Source organism: Coregonus lavaretus (genome assembly GCF_964263955.1).
Source record: "Coregonus lavaretus genome assembly, chromosome: 21".
Lineage (NCBI taxonomy): Eukaryota > Metazoa > Chordata > Actinopteri > Salmoniformes > Salmonidae > Coregonus > Coregonus lavaretus.
In genome coordinates, this window is record NC_140008.1 from 11763492 (window position 1) to 11785803 (window position 22312).

At 42.6% G+C, this 22312-nt stretch overlaps 1 pseudogene across 1 annotated transcript; it reads left to right on the top strand.

Annotated features, from left to right (window-relative positions):
- The first annotated feature begins 338 nt into the window (after positions 1 to 338).
- Positions 339 to 20549, top strand: LOC311148757 (IQ motif and ubiquitin-like domain-containing protein; annotated as a pseudogene). The gene is made up of 13 exons: positions 339 to 360; positions 844 to 978; positions 1064 to 1226; positions 1262 to 1437; positions 1550 to 1697; positions 1897 to 2092; positions 4104 to 4233; positions 4464 to 4508; positions 4677 to 4857; positions 5121 to 5139; positions 5385 to 5596; positions 5652 to 5831; positions 20466 to 20549. The product of its transcript is annotated as an IQ motif and ubiquitin-like domain-containing protein (transcript).
- The last annotated feature ends 1763 nt before the right edge of the window (positions 20550 to 22312 follow it).

The following is a 22312-nucleotide window of genomic DNA, read 5'->3' on the forward strand; positions in this document are numbered from 1 at the left end:
TTACCAAATCACATCATGTTTTGTGTCGTATTCCCATTTTGATTGGACTGATCCCTGAACCCATAGGGGGCCATTTTGAAATATATAAATGCTTCCTTAATTTCTCTCTCTGTAAACCCTGATAAAGGCCATTCATTTATTTGGGTGCCAATTTTTTGGTCAACTTTATAAATGCTGGCTTGCCAAGATAAACATTGTGTAGTGCTGCCTGATAACTACCACACTAATACAATTATAATATCTACTGCTACCAATTATTTGAAATAAATTAAAGTTCAAAGATTTCACTGATGATTTCACAAGGGATTGGATTGTGTTACATTGTTCATAAAGTTGCAATGGTCCCCCACGTGGTATCCGGTAACTTTTGTAGATTAAACATTTCATGGTTACATTTCATTGGCTACATTTTAGCAGAGCTCACTTGGCAGGTACCATGGCAGCGAGCAACATTTGCTGCACAGACAGTAGGCTTCTTGCAGGCTGCAGCCGAAAAGACATAGGAAAATTAATGGTAGCTTGCTTCTATCCAGCTTGCTTATCGCAATTTTGAGAGTAACTGGCAACAAATGATTTCATTCCAAATCCACTCACTTTTATTGACGTTTTAAAACAAAAAATGTTCCTACTGCTGTCAGAGGCTATAGCTAATTCTACAACCATGTCCTGATGAGCAAAATGTGCAAGAAGAGGAAAAAGCCCCATAATCCGAATTAGGTGAATCTCAGGTGAAAAGCAACGCCACAGAAGAACCGCCTCCAGATGTACAAAATAGCGATGCTGGGGAAAAGACCTCTCAATCATATTCTGTATTGGAAATGTTGTTTATCTTTTCTATTGCAGTGAAAATCATGCTGATGCCTGAGGGACACATGATAACAGTTGCCTTTGATATTGGGCTCACCATCAAGGAGTTGAAGTATCACTTTACAAATGAGCTGAAAGTGCCATCAGAAGTAATACAGATCTCTCTGAGCGACAAGCCTTTCAACTAACTGCTAATGCTTCTGAGGCCATGCCTTTCTTGGTCTATCTATTATGATCTATTTCTTTGTCCATCCAGGCAGGGAGGTAGAGAACCATGAGACCCTGATAGAGCCGGGAGTGCAGCCTCATGGCACCATCCAGTAGATTACCTCTTCTGACACTGACAACCACCCCATCCTCCTGTCAAGCCCCAGCAGGACTACAATATGCCTGTCGTCATCCCGTCCGAGTCCAGACAGGTCCTAGTCTTTCTCTAGCTCTTCCTCTCTCCCAGAGACAGAGACATTTCAGGATGTGGTGGTGGAGATTGAGAGGGCCACCCGTAGGAAGGCTTTCCTGGGAGTCTACAAACACAAGGCAACAGCGGCAGAGTACCACCATGCCGCCGTACAGACCATGGCCAAGAGGAAACCCCACAGGGTGGTGTAGACCTTCATCCGCGACACACAGGTGCACACACACACACACACATACACACACACAGTCTTTTTCAAACATAATTTGTTTTATGCGCCTGGAGCTGCAAAAGGTGTGCGAACAACCTTATTTTCCTCCCCCTCAGACAGTGACGAGCCAGTCCCAGCAGTGCACCAACAGCACATCCACCCAGATGACCAAGATCGGCTGCTACGTGTCCAACATGGAGGACAAGCTCATCTCCTCTTGCTCCTACGTCACCGTCACCCAGTACCACGACAAGGGACAGAGCTGTACATTCTCTGAACTATACACAGACAGACAGACAGACAGACAGACAGACAGACAGACAGACAGACAGACAGACAGACAGACAGACAGACAGATAGACAGATAGATAGATAGATAGATAGATAGATAGATAGATAGATAGATAGATAGATAGATCTGCCTTTGTATCTCTGTGCTCACACCTTTATCCACCACCTATAGGTGATCACTCTGCAGACATACACGCGGCACTGGCAGGCCAAGCGGATGAAGGACCAGCCGAGGCAGGACGGGGAGCTGTGTCTGGCCTGGATGGAGAGAGAAGGGGGAGAAAGAGGATCAAGGCTGAGCACCACAGGAGGTTGAACCCTCAGAGCAGAGATGACTTCACCCTGATCTACAGCGCCCTGGAAACTAAGCAGGGACCTCCCTTTGCTGCCTGATCTATTTCTATTTGTGTGTGTGTGTGTTTAAATCCTATATGTGTTTGTAACAGAGTGGAGGAGAGAGGAGGTAGAGCACATCGATGCCACTCTAGATGGTGCTGAGAAGAAGCCTGCTATGTGTCCACTGCTGGTGTAGGAAACCCAGCTCATCGAACACCACCGCATTGCAGCTGGGGAGAGGAACTACGACAAGACGTGCAGGCCTTCCTTGACAAGCTCAGAAGTCCCCTCCCCCTATATTCTCTCCCACTGTTTTGGGATATACAGTGGGGGAAAAAAGTATTTGATCCCCTGCTGATTTTGTATGTTTGCCCACTGACAAAGAAATGATCGGTCTATAATTTTAATGGTAGGTTTATTTGAACAGTGAGAGACAAAATAACAACAAAAAAATCCAGAAAAATGCATGGCAAAAATTTTATAAATTGATTTGCATTTTAATGAGGGAAATAAGTATTTGACCCCCCTCTCAATCAGAAAGATTTCTGGCTCCCAGGTGTCTTTTATACAGGTAACGAGCTGAGATTAGGAGCACACTCTTAAAGGGAGTGCTCCTAATCTCAGCTTGTTACCTGTATAAAAGACACCTGTCCACAGAAGCAATCAATCAATCAGATTCCAAACTCCCCACCATGGCCAAGACCAAAGAGCTCTCCAAGGATGTCAGGGACAAGATTGTAGACCTACACAAGGCTGGAATGGGCTACAAGACCATCGCCAAGCAGCTTGGTGAGAAGGTGACAACATTTGGTGCGATTATTCGCAAATGGAAGAAACACAAAAGAACTGTCAATCTCCCTCGGCCTGGGGCTCCATGCAATATCTCACCTCGTGGAGTTGCAATGATCATGAAAACGGTGAGGAATCAGCCCAGAACTACACGGGAGGATCTTGTCAATGATCTCAAGGCAGCTGGGACCATAGTCACCAAGAAAACAATTGGTAACACACTACGCCGTCAAGGACTGAAATCCTGCAGCGCCCGCAAGGTCCCCCTGTTCAAGAAAGCACATATACAGGCCGTCTGAAGTTTGCCAATGAACATCTGAATGATTCAGAGGAGAACTGGGTGAAAGTGTTGTGGTCAGATGAGACCAAAATCGAGCTCTTTGGCATCAACTCAACTCGCCGTGTTTGTAGTAGGAGGAATGCTGCCTATGACCCCAAGAACACCATCCCCACCGTCAAACATGGAGGTGGAAACATTATGCTTTGGGGGTGTTTTTCTGCTAAGGGGACAAGACAACTTCACGGCATCAAAGGGACGATGGACGGGGCCATGTACCGTCAAATCTTGGGTGAGAACCTCCTTCCCTCAGCCAGGGCATTGAAAATCGGTCGTGGATGGGTATTCCAGCATGACAATGACCCAAAACTCACGGCCAAGGCAACAAAGGAGTGGCTCAAGAAGAAGCACATTAAGGTCCTGGAGTGGCCTAGCCAGTCTCCAGACCTTAATCCCATAGAAAATCTGTGGAGGGAGCTGAAGGTTTGATAGAGCCAAAAGTCAGCCTCGAAACCTTAATGACTTGGAGAAGATCTGCAAAGAGGAGTGGGACAAAATCCCTCCTGAGATGTCTGCAAACCTGGTGGCCAACTACAAGAAACGTCTGACCTCTGTTTTGGCACCAAGTACTAAGTCATGTTTTTCAGAGAGGTCAAATACTTATTTCCCTCATTAAAATGCAAATAAATTTATAACATTTTTGACATGCGTTTTTCTGGATTTTTGTTGTTGTTATTCTGTCTCTCACTGTTCAAATAAATCTACCATTAAAATTATAGACTGATCATGTCTTTTTCAGTGGGCAAACATACAAAATCAGCAGGGGATCAAATACTTTTTTCCCTCACTGTAGTGGTATCCCCTTAGATCTCTCATAGTGTTTCCCTTATCATTGTATAGGCAATGCAGGCACTTCTGCCTAGCTCTGTTGCCCCCCACCTAAAATAAATAGGCTTCTATTAGTTTAAATAAAAAAGCATGATTTGCCGATGTGTTGCCCCAAAGAGGTGGCGTGCATTTGATGGGAAGATGGACACCCATTACACCATCAGAGCCAAGGAGCTGAGAGACCTGCACGCCATCATCAACCTGCACTACCTAATCCAGGAGGAGAGACCTGTACGCCATCATCAACCTGCACTACCGCAACCAGGAGGAGAGACCTGCTCGCCATCATCAACCTGCACTACCTCATCCAGGAGGAGAGTCCTGTACGCCATCATCAACCTGCACTACCTCATCCAGGAGGAGAGTCCTGTACGCCATCATCAACCTGCACTACCTCATCCAGGAGGAGAGTCCTGTACGCCAGCTTCAACCTGCGCTACCGCAACCAGGAGGAGAGGCTGGATGCGCCGCTCATACTCAAACACACAGTTAAGGTGAGAACACTTACCCTCAGCCCATACTGACTGAAATATGTTTTAGATGTTTTTAGATATGTGAAATATACATACTGATTGATTGTGAATTGACAACTGCCCATTGTTTTTCCATTCATTAATCATAAAAATGCTTCATTGTCATGATGCTTTTGTGTGATTGGACAGGAGTGTGACTGTAAGCTAACCCAGGACATTGTGGAGTTGATTGACAGGGAGGCGGACCTCCTGATGAGGGGGGGTGAAGGAGACCAATCTTCTGGATGGGCTAAGGAAGAGAATCTCCACCCTCTTCCTCCATTATGTCAAAACCCCCACCTTTAACCCTGAGGTGGCCAAACTGCTTAAGGTATAGTATATCTCTGAGACTGTATAGTGTTTAGGTGTTATATGATGGATTTTATTGTCAATGAAATTCAACATTATTTAACCTTCACTTAAAGGTGCACTATTCAGAAATCGCTCCGCCATTTCCTGGTTGCTAAAATTTGAATAGTTCGCCTAATTTCAGTTTATGTGACAAAACAAGCAATGTATAGTGTAGAGAATACTTGTACCGCTATGAAATATATTTTCCATAACCAAAAATATTGTATTTTCAGCTGTTTAAAGCTGGTGTACGAAACCGAAAGTAAAAGATGCAAAAACTCAACTTAAGAACAGGAAGCATAGAAATAGCGCTTCTTAGACTTGCTTTCAATGAGAATGATGGATTGATAACTCACATTTCTATGTGAATTTGGTCGGGTCGCAAAAAGAGTTACGTGTTGCAGCTTTAAGCCAATTAAAAAACGTTGTTATGTAAGAAAACAACTTGTGAGTGTGTCTGAGTCTGACCCTCGTCCCCCTCGCCCCTCCCCCTTTCTACTCCTTTAGGTCCTCCAGGATCCAGCCTAGCTACGGAAAAACATCTACCTGCTGTCTCCGACTTTGCCCTGATGACCATTGCTCACCTGGTGGGCCAGTGTAGTAGCTGTTCAGAGCTGGAGAACAAGGCTCGCCGCCGTGAGGACTCCCACTACAAGATCATCCTCCGCAAGACTGAGGCCCAGATCAACAAGCAGGCCAAGATGACCTACCTGCTGCAGGTGTGCGTGTGTGTGTGAGTGTGTGTGTGTAACTGTGGTCGTGTGTATCTTACAGGACAAGGACCTGCGGTACCTGATAGATGTAGTGTGGGGGGCCCAGTCTGCCCTGAGTGCTTGGAGCAACATGCATGACCTGGTGATGGTGAGGTGGGACCGCCTGTGGGAGTGGCGCCCCTGGAACTGCATCCTGCTCATCAAGAACGAAGCTCACATCAAAGTGGAGAACATTGACAAGGTAAACACACACACACACACACAGGAACCAGTTATTTTGAAGGATTTTCTTTTGAGGGTTTAAAATACAGAACTGCCTAGTTTCAAAGTTCTTGAAATGTTCTGGATTGACTGACCTTCATGTCTTAAAGTAATGATGGACCTTCGTTTCTTTTTGCTTATTTGAGCTGTTCTTGCCATAATATGGACTTGGTATTTTACCAAATAGGGCTATCTTCTGTATTCCACCCCTACCTTTTCACAACACAACTGATTGGCTCAAACCCATTAAGAAGGAAATAAATTCCACAAAGGAACTTTTAACAAGGCACACCTGTTAATTGAAATGCATTCCAGGTGACTACCTCATGAAGCTGCTTGAGAGAATGCCAAAAGTGTGCAAAGCTGTCATCAAGGCAAAGGGTGGCTATTTGAAGAATCTCAAATATAAAATATATTTTGATTTGTTTAACACTTTTTTGTTACTACATGATTCCATATGTGTTATTTCATAGTTTTGATGTCTTCACTATTATTCTACAATGTAGAAAATAGTAAAAATAAAGAAAAACCCTTGAATGAGTAGGTGTGTCCAAACTTTTGACTGGTACTGTATATATGGAGACTGTTTAGTGCCAAAAATAAGGGGTTAATTACATGTTTAAAAAAATAATATATTTTTTCTGATCTTTCTCATAGACACTTCAGAACAAACTTCCTTCTGATATTTTTTTGGGACTATCTGTTGTTCCATGTAGTGAATCTGTTATTCAATTCGTTTGTATGGGCTAATAAACCTAAAAAAACGACTTCAAGGGGTCTTAAAATTCAAAATCAAATAGCTAAATGATCCTTGGTCTGACCTTCTTAAAATAATTACATATAGCTTAGTAGAACCCCCCCACCCCCACACACTCCCCTGGCTTAGACTGATGGGTTAAGAAGATCCTTTAGGAAACCATAAGATCCCAAAAAGGATCCTTAAAGATCCTGGGTCAAGTTTTTTTTTTTTACCAGGAATTCAGAATTTTCAGAGTCCAATGTGATAGTGTACAATAATCACCTTACTGGACTGCTTCCTTTCATGTGTGATAAACTGATCTTCTGGTCTGATTAATGAATCCATAAATACACAAGTATATAAAAGAGTATTCACGCTACTAGCACTGACAGTGTTCCATGGGGTTGGGGTCAGGGCTCTGTGCAGGCCAGTCAAGTTCTATCACACCGATCTCGACAAACCATTTCTGTATGGACCTCGCTTTGTGCATGGGGGCATTATCATGCTGAAACAGGAAAGGCCCTTCCCCAAATTGTTGCCACAAAGTTGGAAGCACAGAATCGTCTAGAATGTCATTGTATGCTGTAGAGTTAAGATTTCCCTTCACTGGAACTAAGGGGCCTAGCCCGAACCATGAAAAACAGCCCCAGACTATTATTCCTCCTCCACCGAACTTTACAGTTGGCACTATGCATTGGGGCATGTAGCGTTCTCCTCGCATTCCACCAAACCCAGATTCATCCGCCAGACTGCCAGATGGTGAAGCGTGATTCATCACATTTTACATTTTAGTCATTTAGCAGACGCTCTTTTCCAGAGCGACTTACAGTTAGTGAGTGCATACATTTTTTTTTCATTTTTTTTTCATACTGCCCCCCCTGAGAATCGAACCCACAACCCTGGCGTTGCAAGTGCCATGCTCTACCAACTGAGCTACACGGGGCCCATCACTCCAGAGAATGCGTTTCCACTGCTCCAGAGTCAATGATTTTTACGCGCTACACGCTTCAGCACTCGGCGGTCCCGTTCTTCGAGCTACCATTTCGCGGCTGAGCCGTTATTGCTCCTAGACGTTTCCACTTCAAATTAACAGCACTTACAGTTGACCGGGGCAGCTCTAGTAGGGCAGAAATTTTACGAACTGACTTGTTGGAAAGGTGGCATCCTATGAGGGTGCCACGTTGAAAGTCACTGAGCTGTTCAGTAAGGCCATTCTACAGCCAATGTTTGTCTATGGGGATTGCATGGCTGTGTGCACGATTTTATACACCTGTCAGCAACAGGTGTGGCTGAAATAGCCGAATCCACTAATTTGAAGGGGTGTCCACATACATTTGTATATATAGTGTCTAAAGATAAATGCAATAATTGTAATTCGCTCTGGATAAGAGTGCCTGCTAAATGACTAAAATGTAAATTATTACATCACATTGAACTTCCACAACTTTGTGTTCTTGTCTGTTTGTTATCATTTATTGAGCCATAAATCAATTATCTAAGTTATTAACCGTCAGGTTGCATAGGGTAATTCTCTGTGCTTTGTACTGTATGGTCAAATAGTACTATGCTACCCTGATCCACATGTAAGCTTGCGAGATCAGGATGGTCGTACGAAGCTAAAAGACTACAATAGCTATAAGACAATTTTTTCAGTATATATATTTTATCAGCAATATACTCTTTACAATGCTAAAGTTGGCTCTTTTTTCATTACAGCTTGGTTGGCTTTACTTCCACTTCTGCATAAAATCACACCTCCATCCAACGATTCATGTTACCTTGAAAGCTTTGTGTAAAAGTCAATATACTCAGTTAGTTATGGTCTGTTTTTAAACATATTAACCACTATATCCTTGAATGTTGATCCCCAATTCACCACATGTAAATGATAGGAGATTGGTCATTGAATTACTGATGTACAAGACTCACTCACTTACTTACTTAGGTATACCCCTCTTTGTCCTTCTCAGGACATGAGTCACAGACAGCTACAGCATACACACATTACCTTGACACATGGTGACACACCTTTAATTCTGTTAGGCGAGGGAACATCACCTCCAAAGTCAAATTTGTCATTGAGGTATGATGACCTATTCAAGAGGTGACAAAAGTGTAATTTCCTGCTAGACCTGTTCGTTGACCTATCCAGGCTGAACATACTTAATAATACAAAGATGAACTCTGTTGAATATTCATTTCAGGATTATTTCAGCACTAAATGGAAAAGTTGAAAGGATTCTAAATAGTGTGGAATGGAAAGGAAAATAGCCCTAGGATGAAAGATGAACATGTCAGAGATGTAAATGTAGTAGTAGTAGATGTAGTAGTAGTAGTAGTAGTAGTAGTAGTAGATGTAGATGTAGTAGTAGTTGATGTAGTAGTAGATGTAGAGGTAGTAGTAGTATTAGTAGTAGTAGATGCAGTAGTAGTAGTAGATGTAGATGCAGTAGTCGTAGTCGTAGTAGATGTAGTAGTAGTAGTAGTAGTAGTAGTAGATGTAGTAGTAGTAGTAGTAGATGTAGATGTAGATGTAGTAGTAGTAGTAGTAGTAGTAGATGTAGTAGTAGTAGTAGTAGCAGTAGCAGTAGCAGTAGTAGATGTAGTAGTTGTAGATGTAGTAGTAATTAAGAGAAAGGCCAAGTGGTCGTTCCCTCTCGTCAGTTCCTGTTGAGAGATTGGGGGCCCCAAGTTTTTCAAATATGCATTAAAACAAAACTACCTGAGAAAAGGTTAATTACAGTGAGGGAAAAAAGTATTTGATCCCCTGCTGATTTTGTATGTTTGCCCACTGACAAAGAAATGATCGGTCTCTAATTTTAATGGTAGGTTTATTTGAACAGTGAGAGACAAAATAACAACAAAAAAATCCAGAAAAACGCATGGCAAAAATGTTATAAATTAATTTGCATTTTAATGAGGGAAATAAGTATTTGACCCCCCTCTCAATCAGAAAGATTTCTGGCTCCCAGGTGTCTTTTATACAGGTAACGAGCTGAGATTAGGAGCACACTCTTAAAGGGAGTGCTCCTAATCTCAGCTTGTTACCTGTATAAAAGACACCTGTCCACAGAAGCAATCAATCAATCAGATTCCAAACTCTCCACCATGGCCAAGACCAAAGAGCTCTCCAAGGATGTCAGGGACAAAATTGTAGACCTACACAAGGCTGGAATGGGCTACAAGACCATCACCAAGCAGCTTGGTGAGAAGGTGACAACAGTTGGTGCGATTATTCGCAAATGGAAGAAACCCAAAATAACTGTCAATCTCCCTCGGCCTGGGGCTCCATGCAAGATCTCACCTCGTGGAGTTGCAATGATCATGAGAACGGTGAGGAATCAGCCCAGAACTACACGGGAGGATCTTGTCAATGATCTCAAGGAAGCTGGGACCATAGTCACCAAGAAAACAATTGGTAACACACTACGCCGTCAAGGACTGAAATCCTGCAGCGCCCACAAGGGCCCCCTGTTCAAGAAAGCACATATACAGGCCGTCTGAAGTTTGCCAATGAACATCTGAATGATTCAGAGGAGAACTGGGTGAAAGTGTTGTGGTCAGATGAGACCAAAATCGAGCTCTTTGGCATCAACTGAACTCGCCGTGTTTGTAGAAGGAGGAATGCTGCCTATGACCCCAAGAACACCATCCCCACCGTCAAACATGGAGGTGGAAACATTATGCTTTGGGGGTGTTTTTCTGCTAAGGGGACAGGACAACTTCACCTCATCAAAGGGACGATGGACGGGGCCATGTACCGTCAAATCTTGGGTGAGAACCTCCTTCCCTCAGCCAGGGCATTGAAAATCGGTCGTGGATGGGTATTCCAGCATGACAATGACCCAAAACTCACGTCCAAGGCAACAAAGGAGTGGCTCAAGAAGAAGCACATTAAGGTCCTGGAGTGGCCTAGCCAGTCTCCAGACCTTAATCCCATAGAAAATCTGTGGAGGGAGCTGAAGGTTCGAGTTGCCAAAAGTCAGCCTCGAAACCTTAATGACTTGGAGAAGATCTGCAAAGAGGAGTGGGACAAAATCCCTCCTGAGATGTCTGCAAACCTGGTGGCCAACTACAAGACACGTCTGACCTCTGTGATTGCCAACAAGGGTTTTGCCACCAAGTACTAAGTCATGTTTTTCAGTGGGGTCTAATACTTATTTCCCTCATTAAAATGCAAATCAATTTATAAAATTTTTGACATGCGTTTTTCTGGATTTTTTTGTTGATATTCTGTCTCTCACTGTTCAAATAAACCTACCATTAAAATTATAGACTGATCATGTCTTTGTCAGCGGGCAAACATACAAAATCAGCAGGGGATCAAATACTTTTTTCCCTCACTGTACTTCGGTTTCCAGGGTTACCCTTTAATTCAAGGACACCGCAAAAGCCGAACACGGATAGAAATGACAACCCTTCCCACACAATAACACAAACATCTCCAATGTAAACAAGCCCAGTTTATTGGCAAACAAAGTAGATCGGTATTTAATGCTATGCATCATTAGCCAGTGTATAAGCCTGGGGGTTAAAGGTTATAAATGTGGAGGTTACTATTTAACAGCCCACTAAAGAACTAGCTACAGATAAAGGTGGTGTTAAAGAGATAAATAGGAATGTTTTATCGGATCTGTTTCTGTGACAACAGCACAGGGAAAGGAGTCAAGAGTTCAAAAGAACCCAAGCTGCTTCCTCAGGCTTCGGCAGAAGTGTCTATCTTCAAAGGTGAAATCTAATGGGTGGTAATGTTCAGTAAAAAAAATGGGTTTGTTGTGCAGACACGTGCACATCAACTCAGCACACACCCTTGACTTTTTCCACATTTTGTTACGTTACAGCCTTATTCTAAAATGGATTGAATTGTTTTTTCCCTTTATCAATCTACACACAATACCCCATAATGACAAAGCAATTTTTTTTTTTTTTTTATAAAATAATAAAACATCACATTTACATAAGTATTCAGACCCTTTATTCAGTACTTTGTTGAAGCACCTTGGGCAGTCATTACAGCCTCGAGTCTTCTTGGGTATGACGCTACAAGCTTGGCAGACCTGTATTTGGGGAGTTTCTCCCACTCTTCTCTGCAGATTCTCTCAAGCTCTGGCAGGTTGTATGGGGAGCGTTGCTGCACAGCTATTTTCAGGTCTCTCCAGAGATGTTTGATCGGGTTCAAGTCCGGGCTCTGGCTGGGCCACTCAAGGACATTCAGAGACTTGTCCCGAAGCCACTCCTGCTTTGTCTTGGCTGTGTGCTTAGGGTCATTGTCCCGTTGAAAGGTGAACCTTTGCCCCAGTCTGAGGTCCTGAGCGCTCTGGAGCAGGTTTTCATCAAGGATCTCTCTGTACTTTGCTCCATTCATCTTTGCCTTGATCCTGACTAGTCTCCCAGTCCTTGCCGCTGAAAAACATCCCCACAGCATGATGCTGCCACCACCATGCTTCACCGTAGGGATGGTGCCAGGTTTTCTCCAGACGTGATGTTTGGCATTCAGGCAAAAGAGTTCAATCTTGGTTTCATCAGACCAGAGAATCTTGTTTCTCATGGTCTAAGAGTCTTTAGGTGCCTTTTGGCAAACTCCAAGCAGGCTGTCATGTGCCTTTTACTGAGGAGTAGCTTCCGTCTGGCCACTCTACCATAAAGGCCTAATTGGTGGAGTGCTGCAGAGATGGTTGTCCTTCTGGAAGGTTCTCCCATCTCCACAGATGAACTCTAGAGCTCTGTCAGAGTGACCATCAGGTTCTTGGTCACCTCCCTGACCAAGGTATTTCTCCCCTGATTGCTTAGTTTGGCCAGGCGGCCAGCTCTAGGAAGAGTCTTGACGGTTCCAAACTTCTTCCATTTAAGAATGACGGAGGCCACCGTGTTCTTGGGGACCTTCAAAGCTGCAGAAATGTTTTGGTACCCTTCCCCAGATCTGTGCCTCGACACAATCCTGTCTCGGAGCTCTACGGACAATTTCTTCAACCTCATGTCTTGGTTTTTGCTCTGACATGCACTGTCAACTGTGGGACCTTATATAGGCAGGTGTGTGCCTTTCCAAATCATGTCCAATCAACTGAATTTACCACAGGTGGACTCCAATCAAGTTGTAGAAACATCACAAGGATGATCAATGGAAACAGGATGGACCTGAGCTCATTTTCGAGTCTCATAGCATAGGGTCTGAATACTTATGTAAATAAGGTATTTCAGTTTTTTGTTTTTAATAAATATGCAAAAATTGTTTTCGCTTTCTCATTATGGGGTATTGTGTGTAGATTGCTGAGGATTTTTTTCTCTTTAATCCATTTTAGAATAAGGCTGTAATGTAACAAAATGTGGAAAAAGTCAAGAGGTCTGAATACTTTCCGTAGGCCAGAGGTCTCTAGGAGAATGTTCATTATCTCAAGAAAGGAAAAAGATTATGCCCTCAGCACGCTATATAATCTAGATGCTGCTTAAAGCTAATATTTGCTTCAGATGTGTGTCTTAACATTGACTATTTTAAACACATAGATATTACCATTTGAGATCATTAATAGTGCATTCCCAAAATGTTCCTGAATGTTCATCCGATCAATATATGTTTAATATTTTCTACAGCTTCCAACAATAATTTCACAGGGCCAAATCCTTCATTGAGATACACAACTGGGACTTCTGAGTAAAGTGTTTGATGACGTAATTGATTGACATTTGAAGGAAAGGTTACATGTGGAGAGGTAGCATTTCACCTACAATAATAAACATTTCATCAGTGGAGCAGAAACAGTATGGAGTTCATAATCACACGTATATAAATATCACCGTTTCAGAGATAACACATACAGTGTTCACACCCCTTGACTTTTTCCACATTTTGTTGTTACAAAGTGGGATTAAAATGGATTTCCTTTTTTGTCAACAATCTAACACAAAATACTCTAATGTCAAAGTGGAAGAAAAATTCTAACATTAGTAAAATAAATCATGAAAAATATATACACTAATATCTTTTTGTTGTTGTTGTACTTTTACCCCTTTTTCTCCCCAATTGGTAGTTACAGTCTTGTCCCATCGCTGCAACTCCCCTACGGACTCGGGAGAGGCGATGGTCGAGAGCCACGCGTCCTTCGAAACACGACCCTGCCAAGCAGCACTGCTTCTTGACACACTGCTCGCAATACATGTTAGAATCCCCTTTAGCAGTGATTACAGCTGTGAGTCTTTCTGGGTCAGTCTCTAAGAGCTTTCCACACCTGGATTGTGAAACATTTGCCCATTTATTATTTTCAAAATTCTTGAAGATCTGTCAAATTGGTTGCTGATCATTGCTAGACAATCATTTTCAGGTCTTGCCGTAGATTTTCAAGCAGATTTAAGTCAAAACTGTAATTGGACACTGGGAAACATTTCCCATCTTCTTGGTAAGCAACTCCAGTGTAGATTTGGCCTTGTGTTTTAGGATATTGTCTTGCTCAAAGGTGAAATCCTCTCCCAGTGTTTGGTGGAAAGCAGACTGAACCAAGTTTCTCTCTAGGATTTGGCCTGTGCTTATCTCCATTCCGTTCATTTTTTATCCTGAAAAACTCCCCAATCCTTAACGATTACAAGCATACACATAACACGATGCAGCCACTACTATGCTTGAAAATATGGAGAGTGGTACTCAGTAATGTGTTGTATTGGATTTGCCCCAAACATAACACTTTCTATTAGAAACAAAAGGTTAATTGCATTGCCACATTTTTTGCAGTATTACTTTAGTGCCTTGTTGCAAACAGGATACATGTTTTGGAATATTCTGTACAGGCTTCCTTCTTTTCACTCTGTCAATTAGGTTAGTATTGTGGAGTAAATACAATGTTGTTGATCATTCACAACCATTAAACTGTTTTAAAGTCACCATTGGCCTCATGGTAAAATCCCTGAGCGGTTTCCTTCCTCTCCAGCAACTGAGTTAGAAAGGACACCTGTATCTTTGTAGTGACTGGGTGTATTGATACACCATCCAAAGTGTCAATAACTTCACCATGCTCAAAGGGATATTCAGTGTCTACTTTTTTTTTTAACCCATTGTGGCGTACAGCAGTTCAGCCACCAGCGGAAGGCTCGTCGAGGCCTGGTAACAGATGGAATATACATCACGAGGCGGTGGCCCCATCTGCTGGATGTGCCAGGTCTCGAAGGGCTCCCCGGACAGGACTAATTGGGGCTGATTGGGAGCTGGTGAATAATTAAGGGTGGATTGCTCACCAGCGGTGGAAGGCCCATAAAGCTGCCAGAAGGGCAGCACATGAGAGAGGACTTGGGGAAGTAAGGTAACGTCTGTGTAGTTGGAGACGGTATCCTGGAGAGGATCTCATGGGGGAGACCTAACCTTTTGTTTTGATTATTTTATTAATAAACACCCTTGAAACCGAGCTAATCATACTCTGTCCGTGTCTGATCTGTGTAAACGTCTTGACCCAACCCCCTGATCTGCCACACCATCTACGAATACATGCCCTTCTTTGCGAGGCATTTTAAAACCTCCTTGGTCTTTGTGGTTGAATCTCTGTTTGAAATTCTATGCTCGACTGAGGGGCCTCACAGATAATTGTATGTGTGGGGTACAGAGATTATTGCACACAGAGTGAGTCCATGCAACTAATTGTGACTTTCTAAGCAAATTTGCAATAACAAAGTGGTTGAATACTTATTTACTCAAGACAGTGGCTTTGTTTACAAACACGCCACCATAAAGAAAATGAGAATTAAAAACAGGTTCAGCCCCTGGTTCGACCCTGATCTGGCAGAGTTACTTCACCTCAAGAATTCCATTTGGCGAAAGCCTCGGCACATGCATACTCAGGCTGACTTGCTCTCGTTCAAGCAAATTAGAAATAAGTGCACTCAGGCTATCCGGACGGCCAAAGTTAGTTACTTTAAGGAGCAGTTCTCTCTCTGTGGGTCTAACCCCAAGAAGTTCTGGAAAACGGTTAAAGACCTGGAGAATAAACCCTCCTCCTCACAGCTGCCCATGTCCCTTAATGTTGATGATGTGGTTGTTACTGACAAGGAGCACATGGCTGAGCTCTTTAAATCACCACTTCATTAAGTCAGGATTCCTATTTGACTCAGCCATTTCTCCTTGCCCATCCAACATTTCCTCATCTCCCACCCCTTCTAATGCGACTAGCCCCGATGCTCCTCCCTCTTTTTCCCCTGCCCCGCTACAAGGTTTCTCCCTGCAGGCGGTCGCTGAGTCCGAGGTGCTAAAGGAGCTCCTTAAATTTGACCCCCAAAAAACATCTGGGTCAGATGGTTTAGACCCTTTCTTCTTTAAGGTTGCTGCCCCTATCATCGCCAAGCCTCTCTCTGACCTTTTTAGCCTGTCTCTCCTCTCTGGGGAGGTTCCCAGTGCTTGGAAGGCAGCCACGGTGCGTCCTTTATTTAAAGGGGGAGATCAAGCTGATCCTAACTGTTACAGGCCAATTTCAATTTTGCCCTGTTTATCAAAAGTGTTGGAAAAACTTGTAAATAATCAACTGACTGGCTTTCTTGATGTCTATAGTATTCTCTCTGGTATTCGCTCAGGTTATGGATGTGTCACTGCAACCTTAAGAGTCCTAAATGATGTCACCATTGCCCTTGATTCTAAGCAATGTTGTGCTGCTATTTTTATTGACTTGGCCAAAGCTTTTGATACGGTAGACCATTTCATTCTTGTGGGCTGGCTAAGGAGAATTGGTGTCTCTGAGGGGCTTTGGCCTGGTTTGCTAACTACATCTCTCAAAGAGTGCAGTGTATAAAGTCAGAACATCTGCTGTCTCAGCCACTGCCTGTCACCAAGGGAGTACCCCAAGGCTCGATCCTAGGTCCCACGCTCTTCTCAATTTACATCAACAACATAGCTCAGGCAGTTGGAAGCTCTCTCATCCATTTATATGCAGATTATACAATCTTATACTCAGCTGGCTCCTCCCCGGATTTTGTGTTAAACGCTCTACAACAAAGCTTTCTTAGTGTCCAGCAAGCTTTCTCTGACCTTAACCTTGTTCTGAACACCTCCAAAACAAAGGTAATGTGGTTTGGCAAGAAGAATGCCCCTCTCCCCACCGGTGTGATTACTACCTCTGAGGGTTTAGATCTTGAGGTAGTCACCTCATACAAGTACTTGGGAGTATGGCTAGACGGTACACTGTCCTTCTCTCAGCACATATCAAAGCTGCAGGCTAAGGTTAAATCTAGACTTGGTTTCCTCTATCGTAATTGCTTCTCTTTCACCCCAGCTGCCAAAGTAACCCTGATTCAGATGACCATCCTACCCATGCTAGATTACGGAGACGTAATTTATAGATCGGCAGGTAAGGGTGCTCTCGAGCGGCTAGATGTTCTTTACCATTCAGCCATCAGATTTGCCACCAATGCTCCTTATAGGACATATCACTACACTCTATACTTTCCTCTGTAAACAGGTCATCTCTGTATACCCGTCGCAAGACGCACTGGTTGATGCTTATTTAGAAAACCCTCTTAGGCCTCACTCCCCCCTATCTGAGATACCTACTGCAGCCTTCATCCTCCACATACAACACCCGTTCTGCCAGTCACATTCTGTTAAAGGTCCCCAAAGCACACACATCCCTGGGTCGCTCCTATTTTCAGCTCGCTGCAGCTAGCGACTGGAACGAGCTGCAAAAAACACTCAAACTGGACAGTTTTATCTCCATCTCTTCATTCAAAGACTCAATCATGGACACTCTTACTGACAGTTGTGGTTGCTTCGCATGATGTATTGTTGTCTCTACCTTCTTGCCCTTTGTGCTGTTGCCTGTGCCCAATAATGTTTTTACCATGTTTTGTGCTGCTACCATGTTGTCCTGCTGCCATGTTGTGTGGCTAGCATGTTGTTGTCATGTTGTGTTGCCATGCTATGTTGTTGTCTTAGGTCTCTCTTGTTGTGATGTGTGTTTTGTCCTATTTTATTGTATTATTTATTTTTTATCCCAGCCCCTGTCCCCGCAGGAGAGGCCTTTTGCCTTTTGGTAGGCCGTCATTGTAAATAAGAATTTGTTGATTTACCTAGTTAAATAAAGGTTAAGTAAATTAATCAAATAAAATACATTTCAGCTTTATGTTTTTAATGAATTCGTTTAAGAAAATTGAAAAACATAATTCCATTTTGTCATTATGAGATATTGTGTGTAGGCCAGTGACAAAAAGTCTAAATGTAATCAATTTTAAATTCAGGCTGTAGCACAAAAAAACGTGGAAAAAGTAAAGGGGTGTGAATACTTTCTGAAGGCACTGTACATTACTACACACAGGTCTCACATTTCTCTCAAGGCCCCACTCTGGGCATGCCCAGTGGCAGACCGTTAAACAATAAAGATTTATGGCCAAGTAGACAGGATAAGAGAGAGGTGAGTGCCTGAACAAATGCCTTGAGTCAATTCAATGCTCACCAGGGATGACTAAGCTGTTTGAAATGATGAAGAGGTTTCTGAGAGTTGTCTGGAATTACCACAATCTCCTCATCATCATCCTCACCCCTCTGCTGCTGCTGCCTCTTCCACTGGTCATCCAAGGAAAGGTGAGGGAGAGCATACCCTTCTCTCACACACACACACACATTTTACATTTACATTTTAGTCATTTTGCAGACGCTCTTATCCAGAGCGACTTACAATTAGTGCATTCATTTTAAGACAGCAAGGTGAGACAACAACACGTCACAATCATATCAAAGTACATTTTCCCTCAAAGTATTTATCAGCAAAGTCAGTGCTAGTAGGAAAAGACTAGTTACTTTTATTTTTTGAGGGGAGCGTCGGGGCCTGTGAGAGTTGTCTAAGATACTCTTCAAAGAGGTAGAGTTTCAGACACACCACATACCCAGAACCGCATACACACCACATACCCAGAACCGCATACACACCACATTCCCAGGACAGGACAGACCATTTATACACCCACACAGAAAAGCCTTTCAGGTACAAATGTTGTTACATACTGTAGTCACCACACATTCTCATACTGTAACACTGACACATTCACAAACAAATGAATACATGCAGAGGTACAGAACATGTCAAGTTCCTCACAATTTATTGATTTATCTTTGTTTGTACTTGTATACGCAACTCAGGTTTTAGCTGCCATGTATACAAAATAAAACTAAACATGGAAAACCAGGCATGCATCGAAAACCAACAACACAAACATAATCATTTAATTCTACTGCATCTATTAAAGTCTTTGTATTTTACAATGATTTGAACAAAAAACTGATTGAGTATACAAGTCATGTCTCGTCAGAAACAATAGCCCAGAAAAATGCGATATCATTATTGTGTACAGTAGCAACCAACTACAGAATCCAGGACATTTGTCTCAGGGGTACTGAATGGTATTGACTGGCTCAAATTGATGTGAATTTCGAAATTAACCATTCCCAGGATATGGTTTGACCTGAACTGCTATTTTCTCAGTCTCTCTCTCCCACGTTCCACATGATATTTCAGGGCATTTCTTGATTCATATAGCCTAGCCTACAGTATATACACTGAGTGTACCAAACATAGGTTTAGCTGGTCTTTCCATGACATAGACTGACCAGGTGAATCCAGGTGAAAGCTATGATCCCTTATTGATGTAACCTGTTAAATTAACTTCAATCAGTGTAGATGAAGGGGAAGAGACAGGTTAAAGAATGATTTTTAAGCCTAAACAATTGAGATGTAAATTGTGTACGTGTGCCATTCAGAGGGTGAATGGGCAAGACAAAAGATTTGTGTCTTTGAACCGGGTATGGTAGTAGATGCCAGGTGCACCGGTTTGAGTGTGTCAAGAACTGCAACGTTGCTGGGTTTTTTCACGCTCAACAGTTTCCAGTGTGAATCAAGAATGGTCCACCACCCAAAGGACATCTGGCCAACTTGACCCAACTGTGGGAAGCATTGGAGTCAACATGAGCCAGCATTCCTGTGGAACGCTTTCGACACCTTGTAGAGTCCATGCCCCGACGAATTGAGGCTGTTCAGAGGACAAAAGGTGGTGCAACTAATATTAATGTTCCTAACGTTTTGTACACTTACTGTATATAGGCTAAAGTAGGCTACAAAATAAACTTTCCAGTGACACTGGCTCACCCAATGATGAAGATGAAGCCTAGGCTACTCACAGGTGATGGCCAATGTGCTCGTGCCAATAGCCTATCTCAATATAAGCTACTTTGTAAAACAGTGCTGTTTGCTCAGAATCGCTAAAAAGTTGTCGATAATTGTTTTGGGGGCTTCTACAGAAAGATTTGTCTTCTCTTTTCAGCAGTAGGCATTTGCTTTCCAAACGGTATGCCTAAATTTTCTCAGGATTGTATTTCTCGGGATTGTATTCAGAAATTTGTGAAAGGCAAATTGACAGCCGCAACCAACCATAGAAATATAATCCATAGATGGCAGTTCCCATTCAAGTCAGGACTGGCAGCCATTGCTAGTGTACCCATGAGTTTAACAGTCAAAGTGGCAGGGTTAGAGGTTCCAAAATCATTCTATGGATTATATGTCTATGGCCACAATGCAACAATTTGTTCTATACTGTATTTGGCATGCTCACTGCCCAAATTGCGGCCTTCACGACTGTAAGTGCATGTAATAAAACTTGATCTACAGCAATTGTTTTGAAGCTATTGATCCTCTGTGGCTAAATTATGCTGGAGTAGTATAATTTTGGGAATTTAAATAAATCATAATTTGGGCAAAATAAATCTTTATAATTGTTTTAATTGTTTCTACTTATCAGGGTGTGCTGCAGCACCTCCACCACACCTACGTTATTATTAATGATTTATTTTATTTTTTAAACCAATTTTCTCTCCAATTTCATGATATCCAATTGCGATCCAATTACAATCTTGTCTCATCGCAGCAACTCACCAACGGGCTTGGGAGAGTCATGCGTCCTCCGAAATATGACCCGCCAAACCGCGCTCCTGAACACCCGCTAGCTTAACCCGACACCAATGTTAGCCTGCAGGCTCCCGGCCCACCACAAGGAGTCGCTAGAGCGCAATGAGCCAAGTAAAGCCCCCCCAGCCAAACCCTCCCCTAACCCGGACGACGCTGGGCCAATTATGCGCTGCCCTATGGGACTCCCGGTCATGGCCGGTTGTGACACAGCCTGGGAACGAACCCGGATCTGTAGTGACGCCTCAAGCACTGCGATGCAGTGCCTTAGACCGCTGCGCCACTCAGGAGGCCAGCACACCTATTTTCTGAAGCTATGGATTCTACTCATTTGCAGTTTTACAGCTAATTTCCTGCAATTCTACACATTTTGCCATGACTTATGCCATGTCAATTTGACATCTGAGTGAGAGTGACTAACAAAATCAATGGGGGCCCCCTGGAGGTCAGGGCTCCTGGGCATGTGCCCTGCGTGCCCGGTCGGTAATTCGACCATGATTACTACAAGATAGCTGACTAGACTAATTTACCAATCAAAAAATGTTTAGCTGACATGGCATTGTTAATTTTGTCAACAATAACTATAACACAAAATACTTGTCAATGGCCTATATTATTCCTGACAAAATGTATGGCTTGTATCCCAATCGACAAGGACGCAGCCTTTTGAGGCAGCATTTCTAGGCAGGACTTCAAAATTGGCATGTCCCAATCCCAAGGTACACTCAAATACTGTGGTGTAGTTAGCTTTACATTAAAGATTCAGACTTTGCTCGTTAATACCTAAACGTAACGTGCAAGAATGATATACATGACATATTCTGAATCAGCTGACAATAGCGAGCAAGCGGTGTCATATTTTCTTTTTGGAGTCGAAATGTAGCTAAAACGTAGCTCTCCTCTGCTGAGGGTCAAGGGACCGTTTTAAAACTGCAACGCTTACTTTTGCGTGTTAATGAAAAATGTCAATAGCTTCTCAACCACATGACATATCGCTCTCAAATCAATTTGACATTGTTTTGAGACCTCTTTTCTCGAATCCACAGCAATTAGTTTAGCTTTATTTTTACTTTATCAATTCATTTTAATTTCACTTTACAGAGAAATACTTCCTTAAAACGTAAATAGCTTGCACCCCATAGGATTTACATGAATACAACCAACTGTTACTGGTTCAGGGACCTCGCCTGTCCAATCTATGGTGATTACTGTTGTATTTTCTTTACTTTGGCTATTTTTATTAATTTCATTTCATTATATGTCCAAAATACTTGCTTAAAACTTCAATAACTTCGACCCGTAAGGACTTTCATGAATAAAACCAACTGTTATTAGTTCAGGGACCTTGTCTGTACAATCTACAGCAAATATTTTTTCACTTTGCTGTTTTCTATGAAATTGAATGGACTTTAAATTAAAAACAAGCTTTTTGTGCATATGGAACATTTCTGGGTTATTTTATTTCAGCTTATGAAACATGGGACCAACACTTTACATGTTGCGTTTATATTTTTGTTCAGTATAGTTAGAATGCATCATATCACCTTTCAATATTAGTTATCAACTAATATAAAACCATGTTATCCTGAACATGCAGTGTCATTTAATAATATGCAGACATGACGTATGGAGCGGCAGGTAGCTTAGTGGTTAAGAGCGTTGTGCCAGTATCCGAAAGTTCGCTGGTTCTAATCCCCGAGCCGACTAGGTGAAAAAGTCTGTCGATGTGCCCTTGAGCAAGGCACTTAACCCTAATTGCTCCTGTAAGTCGCTCTGGATAAGAGCGTCTGCTAAATGACTAAAATGTAA